Source organism: Cyanistes caeruleus, chromosome Z (genome assembly GCF_971803275.1).
Source record: "Cyanistes caeruleus chromosome Z, bCyaCae1.hap1.1, whole genome shotgun sequence".
NCBI classification, from domain to species: Eukaryota; Metazoa; Chordata; class Aves; order Passeriformes; family Paridae; genus Cyanistes; species Cyanistes caeruleus.
In genome coordinates, this window is record NC_141732.1 from 23,924,981 (window position 1) to 23,937,197 (window position 12,217).

The 12,217-nt window shown below is 37.8% G+C and overlaps 1 protein-coding gene across 10 annotated transcripts in view; it reads left to right on the forward strand.

Annotated features, from left to right (window-relative positions):
• Positions 1-12,217, forward strand: part of PRR16 (proline rich 16) — a 146,184-nt gene that overhangs the window by 80,941 nt on the left and 53,026 nt on the right. The window contains exon 1 of one of the 10 annotated variants that reach the window (XR_015280952.1): positions 7,510-7,589. The exons of the other annotated variants lie outside the window; for them this stretch is intronic. The gene's annotated coding sequence lies outside the window, so the exon portion shown is untranslated. Of the gene's footprint in view, positions 1-7,509; positions 7,590-12,217 lie in introns of those variants that run through there. 10 annotated transcript variants of the gene reach the window in all.

Below are 12,217 nucleotides of genomic sequence, written 5' to 3' on the forward strand. Positions count from 1 at the left end.
ATACAGATTCTTGTGCTCTGCAGCTCTCCCTCTCACTCCATCAGTAAAAACTGTCCACATGAATGAATATGTTCTGTGTCTCTACAACATTTTGGCTCATGGATTCCCCTTTTTATTGCTTTCCTTATATCATCATGATGCATTCTTTATTCTCTTTCTCTTTTTTGAGATAACAGTGCCACTCTTTCAGATTATCCTTACTGGTAGTAAGGAACCTACTTTCATCTGCAGAATCAGAATCTGATGTCAGTGAATAGAAATAGATTGATTTAATTTAGGAGAGTACTAAAACTTTGTTTCATTATCTGCAATGTGAATGTACTTTCTTAAACAAATCATACTACAGTTGTAATGCTTTAAAGATTTAATCTTTTAGATGTTAGGACTCTGTTCTGCCTATTTATTCAGTTTATTCTAATTGGAAGTCTGTAATCTGCAACTAGATAGCCTGAACATAAGGGGTTTTTTTTTTCCTTGCTAAGCTTCTGAGAGTCCTGAATATTTTCTGCCTCAGTAGAAGTAAAATCTTTACTAATATACCACAATCACTTTTATGATTTCATAATTATTACACGAAAAAACCACAAACAAACAAAAAAACCCCAACAAAACCCACAACCAACCAACCAACTAAAACACTCAAAAAAACCAAAGAGACAAACTCTCCCAAAAAACCCCCACCAAACAAAAATTAAAAAAACAACAAAAAACAACCAAAAACCTATATTCTCTGTCTTCTACTCTCTGCTTGTTTAATGCTACCATGAGTACCTATGTGTGGTAAATTACATTATTTTTGTTCTGGGATTTATATTTTTGTGTGTCAGAAATGCAGGAAATTTTGAATTCTTTTTGTACATAAGCCAGCCCACACCATGCAATCTCATTAATAAGCTGAGCAATTTTAATGCTTAATTTACTTCATTACCTTTCTGCTGTGACAGTTTGTATATATGGATTCAACATACGGAGTTCCTTTATAATATTTGATGTAATTTCTGCTTTGAAATGAATGCAAGTTTGTGTAGAATATAATCGTTTTTGCTAGTCAGTGAGGCACCATGGTGGTGTTTATTTTTATTCATTGGAAAAAATGCTCAATATAAGTTCTGATATTCCTCTGTGGGAAAAAGCAGTATTTTCTGTAATGCATCAAACAAAGCTGTTCTTGTCTGTACTACAACCCTTATGCAGGGAAATATTTAACCTTTCAATTAATATGTATATTTATTTCAGACTTCCTAAAATAAAGAAAAAGTGATCCTGCTTTCATCTTGAAGTTTGGGTTCTTGGACAAGTGGTTTATATCACCTCTTGGGCAGATACGAGTAATGTTTGAATGCGAGCAAGATCTACGACCCAAGCAGTGCTGGGTGTGCTGATAGAGTGTCTGTGAGAACATCACTTAGTGGTCATAAATGGTTTGATGTGTTCAGAATTGCCATGGAGACTTAGTCTTACATAACCTAATATGTCATATACTTACACCCAGCTCTGGAAAACATGTAATTTCCACAGTGGCTTATAATAGATATTATCTAAAAAACAGCTCCCCAGTATGTTGTTGATAGATGCAGGGAATTTCGAGTGTTTTGTTTTGTTGTCAGTTGTTGTCTTCTTTTTTTTTTTTTTTTTTTTTGTCCCCCTAAGTAAATGTTCCAATGTAGATGAGTCAAGGAAATATCAATGCAAAGGGTATTTGGACTTTAGAACATCTACACTTGGTACTTGACTGTAAGTGTTTTGTTTATCCTACTGTCAAGAGAACCTATTAGCCAACTTTATTAGCCAAAAGCATTCCACTCTGCAGTAGTGTAGCAGAGTAATAGTAAAACTAGCACACATTTTGCAGGAAGGATTGCATATGAGAAATGTAACCCTTATTCCAGAGCATGCAATGTAAATGGATGAGAACTAAATAGTAAAGACAAAAAAGGTACCACATAAAGCAGGAGCTCCTTTTTTGAGTTAACACACTAGTTACATGAGTAGCAGAGGTGGAAATTAGAAACCACTGGGCAGACTTCTATTTGCTGTGACCTTTAGGATGACCTATGTAGTATGTGAATACGCAGAAACTACATTCAAAGCGACTGTGATTTTACTTTTCTGTTAAAAAAAGGTATTATTTCTACTGCTACATTATGTCTGAATGGATAGGAGCAGGTTAAAGGACCTAATGGCTTTGGTTTTGCAGTATCATCATGGTGTTTTTAAACTTCTTTGTCTGGTTGAGGGGGAAATATTTGATCTTAAAAATACATTATCAAGAGCAACAAAACTACCTGCTGTAAGCATGGGGAGAGGAATCAACAGTGGACCCATTTCTTTGGTAATGGTTTTATCAGGGCAAAAAGGCCATTATGGTAACTGTTAGGCTAAAAATTTAATTCCACCCTTGGATTTTACTAACCTAGAGGAAAGAAAAATTAAAATACAGTGGTCACCAGTGGTTACCTGCATATATTATAAATATTTGACAGCAGGTGTAAAATACACTATACACTTAACAATGTCTGTGGTGTTTTGTAAAGCTGCTTTTGTTTTAACTGAATAGATGTTAGGAATAGTACAAACAGCTGTGATCCTTGCTTATACATTAAGGCTGAGGTTTTTTTATCTCCTGACATTTTCCTTAGTACTTTCGGTTAAGAAGGTAGTTGGTGTGTTTCACAGTCCACAGATATTAAATAGCAATATTTAGTAAGTAATGGTACAACTAAAGTTGTACCAATAAAGTATTAACTGGCAGTAATTTAAAGATACAAAATTGTATCTCTAGAATATTAATCTTATTTATAGAATGAGAGAATGGTTTGGGTTGGAAGAGCCCTTAAAGATTATCTAGTTCCAACTCCCTTACCATGGCAGGAACACCTTCCACTGTGTGAGGTTTCTCAAAGCCATATCCAACCTGTCCTTGAATGTGAGCAGAGATGGGGCATCTGCTTCTCAGGAGGGCAACCTGTTCCAGGTTTCAATACCTTCACAGTGAAGAATTTTTTCCCAACATCTAGTCTAAACCTGCTCTCTTTCAACCTGTACCCATTCCTCCTCCTCCTGTCACTGCAGTTCCTGATGAAGAGTCCCTCTCCAGCTTCTCTGCAGGCCCCTTCAGCTCCTGCAGGGCTGCCATGAGGTCTCCACACAACCTTCCCTTCTCCAGGCTGACCAGCCCCGACTGCCTCAGCCTGCCTTTGTAGGGGATGTGCTGCAGTCCCTTTCTCCACTTCATGTCCCTCCCCTGGACTTGCTCCAACACTTCCATGTCACTCTGGTGCTGGGGACACCAGAGCAGGACACAGCACTGCAGTGGGGTCTCGCCAGAGCAGAGCAGAGCAGAGCAGAGCAGAGCAGAGCAGAGCAGAGCAGAGGGGCAGAATCCCCTCCCTCACCTGCTGCCCACGCTGCTTTTGGTGCTTCCCAGGACACATTTGGCTTTGTGGGCTGTGAGCACACACTGCTGGCTCCTGTGGAGTTTTCCATCAACCATCCCCCCCCAGTCTTGCCCCACAAGGCTGCTCCCAATCACTTCTCCAGCCAACCTGTGCGTGTGTCTGGAATTGCTTTGAAGCAGGTGTAGGACCTTGCACTTACACTTTGTTGAGCTTCTTGATGTTCACATGGTCCCACTTTTCAAGCCTGTCCAAGGTCCCTCTGGCTGGCACCCCTTTCCTCCGAAATGTCCCTGTCCCACACAGCCTGGTGACACCAGGGAGCTTGCTGAGGCTGCCCTTGATGCTGTGATCCCTGTCACCAGCAGAGGTGTTGGACAGTATTGGCCCCAGTACTGACCCTGGGGGACCCGGCTGGCCACAGGTCTCCATGAACAAGGAACTGTTTCCCACAGCTCTTCCCATGCAGCCATCCAGGCAGTTTATCCACCGAGTGCTCCGTCCATCCAACCCATGTCTCTCCAATTTAGAGACGAGGAGATCATGTGAAACAGTGTCCAAAGCTTTGCATAAGTGGAGTTAGACAATGTCAACTGCTCTGCCCTTATCCACCAGTGCTGTAGCTCCATCACAGAAGGTATGGTTTCCCCTCTGTAAAACCATGCTGGCTCTTTCCAATCACCTGTCTTCCATGTGCCTTAGCATGGTTTCCAGGAGAATCTGCTTCATAAGCTTGCCTGGCGCAGAGCTAAGGCTGACCTGTATATCCCCCGGTCTCCTACTTTCCATTTTTTGAAAATGCAGATTAGAGTTCTCATTTTTCAGTCATTGGGAACTTCACCTGACTGCCATGATTTTTCAAGTATGATGGATAGAGTCATAGCAATTTCATCTACCACGTTGCTCAGAACTCACAGAATTTAATTTAATGTTAAATTTTCCTTATCCCTGAATTATCCTCTTCCATATGTTACATCTAACACAAAAGAAATGTCTTAATTCCTACCAGGAAGTTACAACTTACCTAGCTGTGTTCTCTCTTTTAAAGGTGCCTAATGTCTCAGAACTTACAGTACTTATGTAAATGTAATTCTTTTGACTGAGCCTACTCAAAGCATTTATTATGCCTTTGAAAAATTAAGTGAAAGTCCATAGTATTTTTAATAATGTACATTTGAAACCTTAAAATAATTTTCAATACTTACCTTTCTTTAGACATTTCAGGATCACTTTATTTTCCAAACACAGATTATATTTTTCACACATTTTGCAGTACGTTCTTGTATTAAAAGGATATGCTTTTGCCTTGGTATTCAGGTCCATTTTTTGGGTCTGTGTCTACAGCAACTTACATTTGCATTGCCAAAAATGAAAATATTGGCTCTAGAATAATGGCTTTCAGTATTAAAATATGAGATATGACTTTGAAGCTTACCCATATAATTTTCTTTTCCCTAATAGCCCTATTTGTTCAGTGCTATCTGATAACATTTTAAACAGCAATATATCTGATGAGATTCGTGGTATCTTTCAACAACACCAGAGGTCTCTTGTGCTTAACATCTCTTCTCACCAACCATGTTCTTTTGAGTGGTGGAACTGCATTTTTCTTTGAATCAAAGCCAGCCAAGATGACCTCCATAGGATAGCAGCAGAAGGGGGCACTTGATCTGTCTTTCTAGTGCTTCTCTCTGCATCCTGCCAGCTGCACTGGAAAAATCCCGCTTTTTACATCTTTACATCTAAGGACCACTTCAAAATACTAGGTACAAAACATTTCATTCCTGCTGCCACAAGTACTACAGTTATAAGAAAGGGATTGAGGATTATAAGGACAAGATGTGAGGACTCTTCAAAGTGGATTAGTAATGTGTATGGCAGTCAAAGGAATGTTTTAGTACTTGAGGCATTGTGTAATTGACCTGAGCAGAACTTTTGATATATTGGGGGGAGATGCAGGAGAAGGGAAGAGAGAGGGAGGAAAGAAAGAAGGGAGGGAGAGAGGGTGAGGGGGAAAGGGAGAGGAAGGAAAAAGTATTAATGTCTTGTAATCCCCAAAAGACATTGCGAAAGGAAGGTGCAGCAAATATAGACAGCTTTTTCTTCTTGTCTTGAGGTTTTGGATCAGATCCTCCTTATATTGTCAAAATCATTATAGAAATAATTAATGAAATACATAACTTTAAAATAAATATTCCGTATCTTTTTTCATAAGATGCTAACTCAGCTGAAAATGCTTTGTAGGAAAGCCAAAAAGCAAAACCATGCTTCAAAGGCTGAGCATCAACAAGCCTTTTAAAGGAGTGAATCATTTTGACTTTATCTTTGATTTGGAAATTTGTGGTAGCTGTACTGAATCTTGACTGCAGTTTGTTATTTGCATGACTGAGACGGACAGTTTCTCCCCCACCCTGTGCACCACCGTGTTTTGCTAATCTGTTTGGAAATGGTTTTCTACTCTCTGCACAATGTATTCTGCTACTGTAGTTTACTTCTGTAAGGCAATTATTGACATACCTAGGAAAATAGACCTCTTTAGAATTTCACCTTCAGCCTTTCATTAATACCTCTGTAAGTCATGCCTCTCTGTTACATTAAAAATAGCAAAACTGAGTATATCCAAGGGAAATCTATGCAACAGATGCAGAAGCATCAGAACTGAATACACAGGAGAGGAGCTGGACCACCAGCAGTAAAAACACAGTATTGTGGTACTGGGTACAGCAACATGCACCTTGTGGGATGCCCAAATTGTCTTTTAGTGGTTCAGTATTGCTGGGAGTGTAAGTATGTTACAGGCACAGCAGACCCAGCAGCTTTACTGGTTATGCAAAAGTAAAGAAAACTTTCCGTTTTCTTGCATTATTAGCTAGCTGATCTGCAATCAGAAGCACAACTGGAGCAGCAGCTACTTGTGCCAAAAATATGAGCTAATGGTCTTACAAGGACAGAAATTTAATAGTCTTTACTTGAAAAAGGATCTGTAGTACTGTATTTTGGCACACTGAAATGATTATATCCTTCAAAAGTGCTGGAAATACCTGAGCTAGAGATTTCCTGATTTTTATTTTTTTAAATTTTTTTAAAATTATTATTGGGTTTTTTTTTATTTTTTTGGGGGGGGAGGGTGTATCTCATTACAAATGTTATCTGTAAACTCTGCTCTTTCACCTTTGCTTATCATGGGTTCTCAATTTATGGTATCTATTGATTTCTTTTTGGACTGGAAGGCAGACAGACAGCTTTCTTTGAACTCAAAAATAGTGACTTTGATTAAATTCAGCTTGTAGTGTAAAATAACTGACCATTTATTTAAACATATAACATTACATTGCTTGGCTTAAATTTTGTTAAACAGCTGTCTTGACAATAATCCTATTATGCTAATGTGAAAGTGTAATTATTATAAATAATTTAATTATATTATTTATTAAAAATATTTAGCTACAGGTTGCTTACACTGTCTGAAATATATTAGACATAATCACTTGAAGGGCTCAGTTTTGGCTGTCTAATAAACAGAAAAAAAATTAACATATAGAACCAAAAATGAAATAAAACTATTTTTTTATATACTTCTCATGTGCCCATGAAGCATTTTATTGAATGGAGTCTGATAAAAAAAAAAAGTATGCTTAAATATTAAGATAAAATATTCTTTTAATTAAATTACTTAAATATGTTGTGATGCAGAGTGAGCAGAGGTCATTTAACTTGAAGCAACAAATAATTAAAAGGCAACCATGTATTCATTTTAGATCTTTATGGTTCATAGCAGTGTTTCTCTCTGTTAGCAGAGCTTGCTGATTCGTTCCTTTTATTTAGTAGTGGTGTAAGCTCACCGTGGGATATCTCCTGTGATGTATTCTGCTCAGTGCCTCCAGATGGAAAAGGTCAGACTGAGTTCCAAGAAGCCTTCAATAGGGTCACTATTGCAAAATATTCTGTGCTCTCACATTCTTGGAACAATGTCTGCAGTACTCTTACTTCCAGGTGTTAGGTGCAGCTCACCAGGAGGGTGAGGGGGGGTGGGAGCTTGTTCATTTAAGACCTCCCAGCAGAAAAAATTGCAGACTTTCTAGTAATAGTCATCCTTACCTATAGCACTGTTTTTATTCAGGCAGATAGTTCATCCTGTTGCATAAATAGAACCTCTTTCAAGGACAGGACTTATCAACACAAAGAGTATTGCAGGTATGTCTGAAGAAAAGTCTGTTGCATTAGCAGGCTTTCCATTTTTTTGAGTCTAAAAAGGAGAAAATGCTGTCACTTAATCTAAAATTTTTCTTTAAATATTGTATTTGTTTGATATTTAAAATAAAACTCAGTGGGGTGGATTGTGCAATTTAGGGTCATGCTTTCAAGCCAAAAGGACTAGTTAGAAGTGTCTAGTCAGTTAAATCCTCTAGATCTGTTCATCTCTGTTGAAAGGGTATTTTAATAAGTGTCCAACAGGAAGCAGTACATCGAGATTAATGTAAATTTGTTGCACATTTCATTTGGGCTTAAACTTTGGAGCTGTAACCTAAGTGGTGCTGAAATACAAGAATATGGAGGCCATCTAGACTCAAAGAAGTATTTTACTAATAAAATCCTTTAAATCAAAAAATCCAATAGGCTAACATGTGTTCTCAGGAAAGATATATTGGCTGTTCTTTTTTTTGGTTTTAGTACAAAAGGATAATAAACATTTATTTCTGGAGTCTTTTTAGAGGGCCAGAGGAAAAGGAAGGGTGCCAGTTAATACTCTGCATATTGAGATGGTTTTGTTAAAATCAGAAAAATATATCCCACGCTTAAGACTAGCATTAACAAAAGAATTGCAGTGGAATTGTTTATCAGCTTTTCAGCAAATTCCTTTTGGGTATGCTAAATATTTAAAATTATTTTTCAGAGCTATAATGTTACAATGGTTTTGTTGTTTTGATTTGTTTTTTTTTAAACTAACAGCTGTTATTAATGTATTTGAAAAGCGTAGCTAGGAAAGTACTTATGAAAATATGTGATTTTTGTAATCCTACAAAAGAACTTTTAGTCTCCACAGTCTCCATGGTTAGCATTAATTAGCATACTTTTAGGAACTTCTGCATTCTGTTTACCTTAATAGTTAAGAGCTTGGACAAATATTTAGCATTCATTTAAATTAATATGATTTCTAATTAGGCAAATCACTGTATTTGTAGTCATTGTAAATGACTGTTTATATCAAGGGCTGTTATGCAGGGACTAAAATCTCTAAGATTTTGTACTACTGCATTTACAGCTGGTTTAACAACATGTTTATTCAGAAATCATTAGCAATAATGAGAATGCACAGATTAACCATTCCTTAGTTTTTGTCAACATGCAGCCATTTTCAATTTTGTTACATGTTTTGAGAAGGAAAAGCAGTAGTAGGCTGGAGGGAGATCCTATTACTGAAACATGTAAACAAGGATTTGATATTAATTCTCCTGAGTTTTCTACAGGGAAGAGTTTTTACTTTTATTTACATGTGTATTTAAGCATAGAATGCTGATTAGCAATTTGTCTTTTAAATTTCCTTCTTTGTGTCAATGAATGTAAAATAATTTTATGCAGAATTATATATCAAATATGTGTGTGGCATGTCCAGCTTCATCCTTTTTTTTTTTTTTTTCCTTATCTAATAATAATAATCTTTTATCCTTTATCTAATAAAGATAAAATTTGGATATTCTTCTTAAATAGTCATGCAAGCTACATTTACCATGTCAAACCTAAATCTGAAGAGTAAGAAAAAGGAAGGAGTATAATTTGCATTAGTCTAACAGTAGAGGAAAAATCACTAATATCCCATTAAGTTTCATTTTTCTTTGTGAGTTGTGAACTCAAATTTTCCTTATACTTTATAATGCTGTCTTCATTCATTTCTTTGGGTCTTAAAAGCCCTTTATTTCTGTCCCTAGTTCTGAGTCTCTTTTTCAGTGTTCAGGATGAGCTGTACCAGATCTAGGTGCTGCTGTCACAACCTGCCTTTGAGCAGATTCCAGGGTAGCACTGGGTTAACTGGGTTAGCTAGTTAGCCCTGCTGCCTGTAGAGACATGCATTGTACCTGCTATTTCAAGTCCATGGACTGGTTTGCTCTGCTTACACAGTGCTGAGCCTGAGTTGCAGTTTGTCTTTCAGCCTGGTGTAACAAGCTACATGTGAAATCATTTCATTGCTTGCCAGAGTTGAGACAAGTGTCATCATTCTGTGATGATCTAGATGTGACAAAACAGATTAAATCTCCTTTCTTTTTAGTGAAATTATTTATTTTCCTATATTGCCAAGTATGAGATGATGTGAGTATTTCACATCACTCATTTCCAGTATTTCACTGGAAGTGTGAAATTTTGTTGCCATTAAAAAGGAATGCTGACTTGTTTCGATTAATATTTTAGAACAGTTGTTTTTTGTTACAAATATTATTTGAACTTGCTTTTCTCAGAAGGATTTTTTTTCTGTTTGTTACTTGATTTTCTCAGGGTTTTTGTTTGTTTGTCATAATTTTATCAGGATTCTTCTGTGTATGACAAGAATTGTAATTGTGCTGTTCATCATGTTATGAATGCATGCTACATATCTGCCTTCATGTCTCTCTCTGATCTTTCAAACAGCATCCCTATGAGACTTCATCCAAAAGGGTTCTCAGGGGAATTTCCATGGCTATGTCAAATTCTTAATGGGGAACATGGGGCGCAGATTGCTGTAATATCTTTATTAATATTATTATCATCATCATCATCATCATCATCATCATTATTATTATCATTATTTCTTCATGGAAGAAAGGGTTTTTTTAAGCAAATATTTTGAATGTGGGCTTCCCAGTTTGCTTTCCCTGAACTGCTAATTCAGAATCATGATGCTGAGTTTTCATGTCCCTTGTTAGATTCTCGAGAGCCCAACATAGTCTTAATTTTTCATTTACATGTTTATTTCAAGGCAAACTTGGTGTTCAGTCTACTTCAAAATGTAAGAGAACAATTGAGTAATGTCTGTCACTGAAAATTAGGCATTTTTAATTTTGTTTATGTACAGAGGCTGAGGTGGAATGTACTGCATCCAGCTCTGGGGTCCCCAGTACAGGAAGGACATAGATCTGTCCTTCCTGTAGTGGGGAAGTACAGGAAGCTGGAGAAAATCCAGAGGAGGGCCACTGAGATGATCAGAGGGATGGAGCGCCTCTCGTGCTAGGAAAGGCTGAGAGAATGGGGATTGTTCAGCCTGGAGCAGAGAAGGCTCTGGGATGACCCAATTGCCGCCTTCCAGTATCTGAAGGGAGATGTAGATGGGCTTTTTGTAAAGGCATGTAGTGACAGTCCAAGAGGAACAGCTTTGTACTGAGAGCACGTTTAGATTATATCTCAGGAAGAAATTCATTACTGTGAGGGTGATGAGGCACGGGAACAGGCTGCCCAGGGAACTTAATTCCTGGCCAGGTCAAGGCCAGGTTGGATAGGGCTTTTAGCAGACAGATCTAGTGGAAGATGTTCCTGTTCATGGGCAGGGGGCTGGAATTGGATGATCTTTGAGATCTTGTCCAACCTAGGCCATTCTGTGACAGTGTGTTAGTGTACTCCAAAGCATCATACTAGTTTTCTGAAGTTACTAAGGTATTCTTTATCCAAAACTTTGTGGTGGCAACAACGACTTCATGCGTGTAACTTGGCTTAGGATGGGGTTGATCTCTTAGATGCCCTAACACTGACAGGCTTCCCACCAGCCTTGCACTTTGCTGCTGCAGTGGGGTGAGTGACTGAGCTGCTGTGATACTACTGCAAGAGAAAGCTGAATTAATCTGCCTGGAGGTTTGCATTTACTCTAATACTGAATTAGTCCCCAGTGCTTTGTTACAGTATTTTAGCATAAATAGACATTACTTATTAATACATCTTCATATATGAAGATGCTGATGGATACACTGTAAAAACAAGAAGAAAAACCAACCCACAACCCAGTTGCAAGACTTGAGAAGGTTTCTGTAGCTGTGGTTTTGCAAAACAGCTACAGCTTGAGTATTATACAAGTTCATTAAGCACTTTGTCTATAAAAGCATCTGTTTTTTTTCTCAAGCAGAAAGAGGTATAGGTGACATATCCATATGATGAAGATGGGTAACTGGAGGATATTTCGGATGCCAAAAGCTGATGCAGGTTCAAGCAGATAGAGGCACGTTCACTGTAGATAACCATATCAAGACCTGCTTAATACAAAGTCTGCTAGGAAGTTCTTGAGTGAGAAATGTTTTGAGAATGGAATAAGGTTCAACACAAATATTTCTGTGTGACTTTTCTAGTATTCTTGCCAGAGCACCTGCTTTTTGTAACTTTTCATGATATTGTACTAAGTAGACCACTTGTCTCCCCTGCTACAGCTTTTCTTTTGCTTTCTTTTGGCAACCTGTTAGCTTACACAACTTTATAGACTTGTTTCTAGTCTAATTTTGCTTCTGTTTCTTCTTGATCTGGAAGTTGTGTTCTCTGGGGGAAGGGACGGGGACAGGTGGCACAGTAGAGATGTTTGCTGTAGGAAAATACAAAAGATTCAACCATGGGTTGACTGAAGCTGAAATACAAGCACCTGGAAAAAGATTCTTATTCTGCTGTTATGCAGCTTAAACTGTAAAGGGAGATACTGGTTCACTTACTGTTAACAGGGACTTCTGTTTCATTTGTTTATAACTCTGGAGTAATTTTGGATTTACAGGACAAGGCTTTGTGTCCTTAGATACCACAGAGCTAATCACAGCATATTCTGAGTGGTAAGGGACCCACATAAATCACCAAAGCCAGTTCTTAAGTGGATGGTCCATACA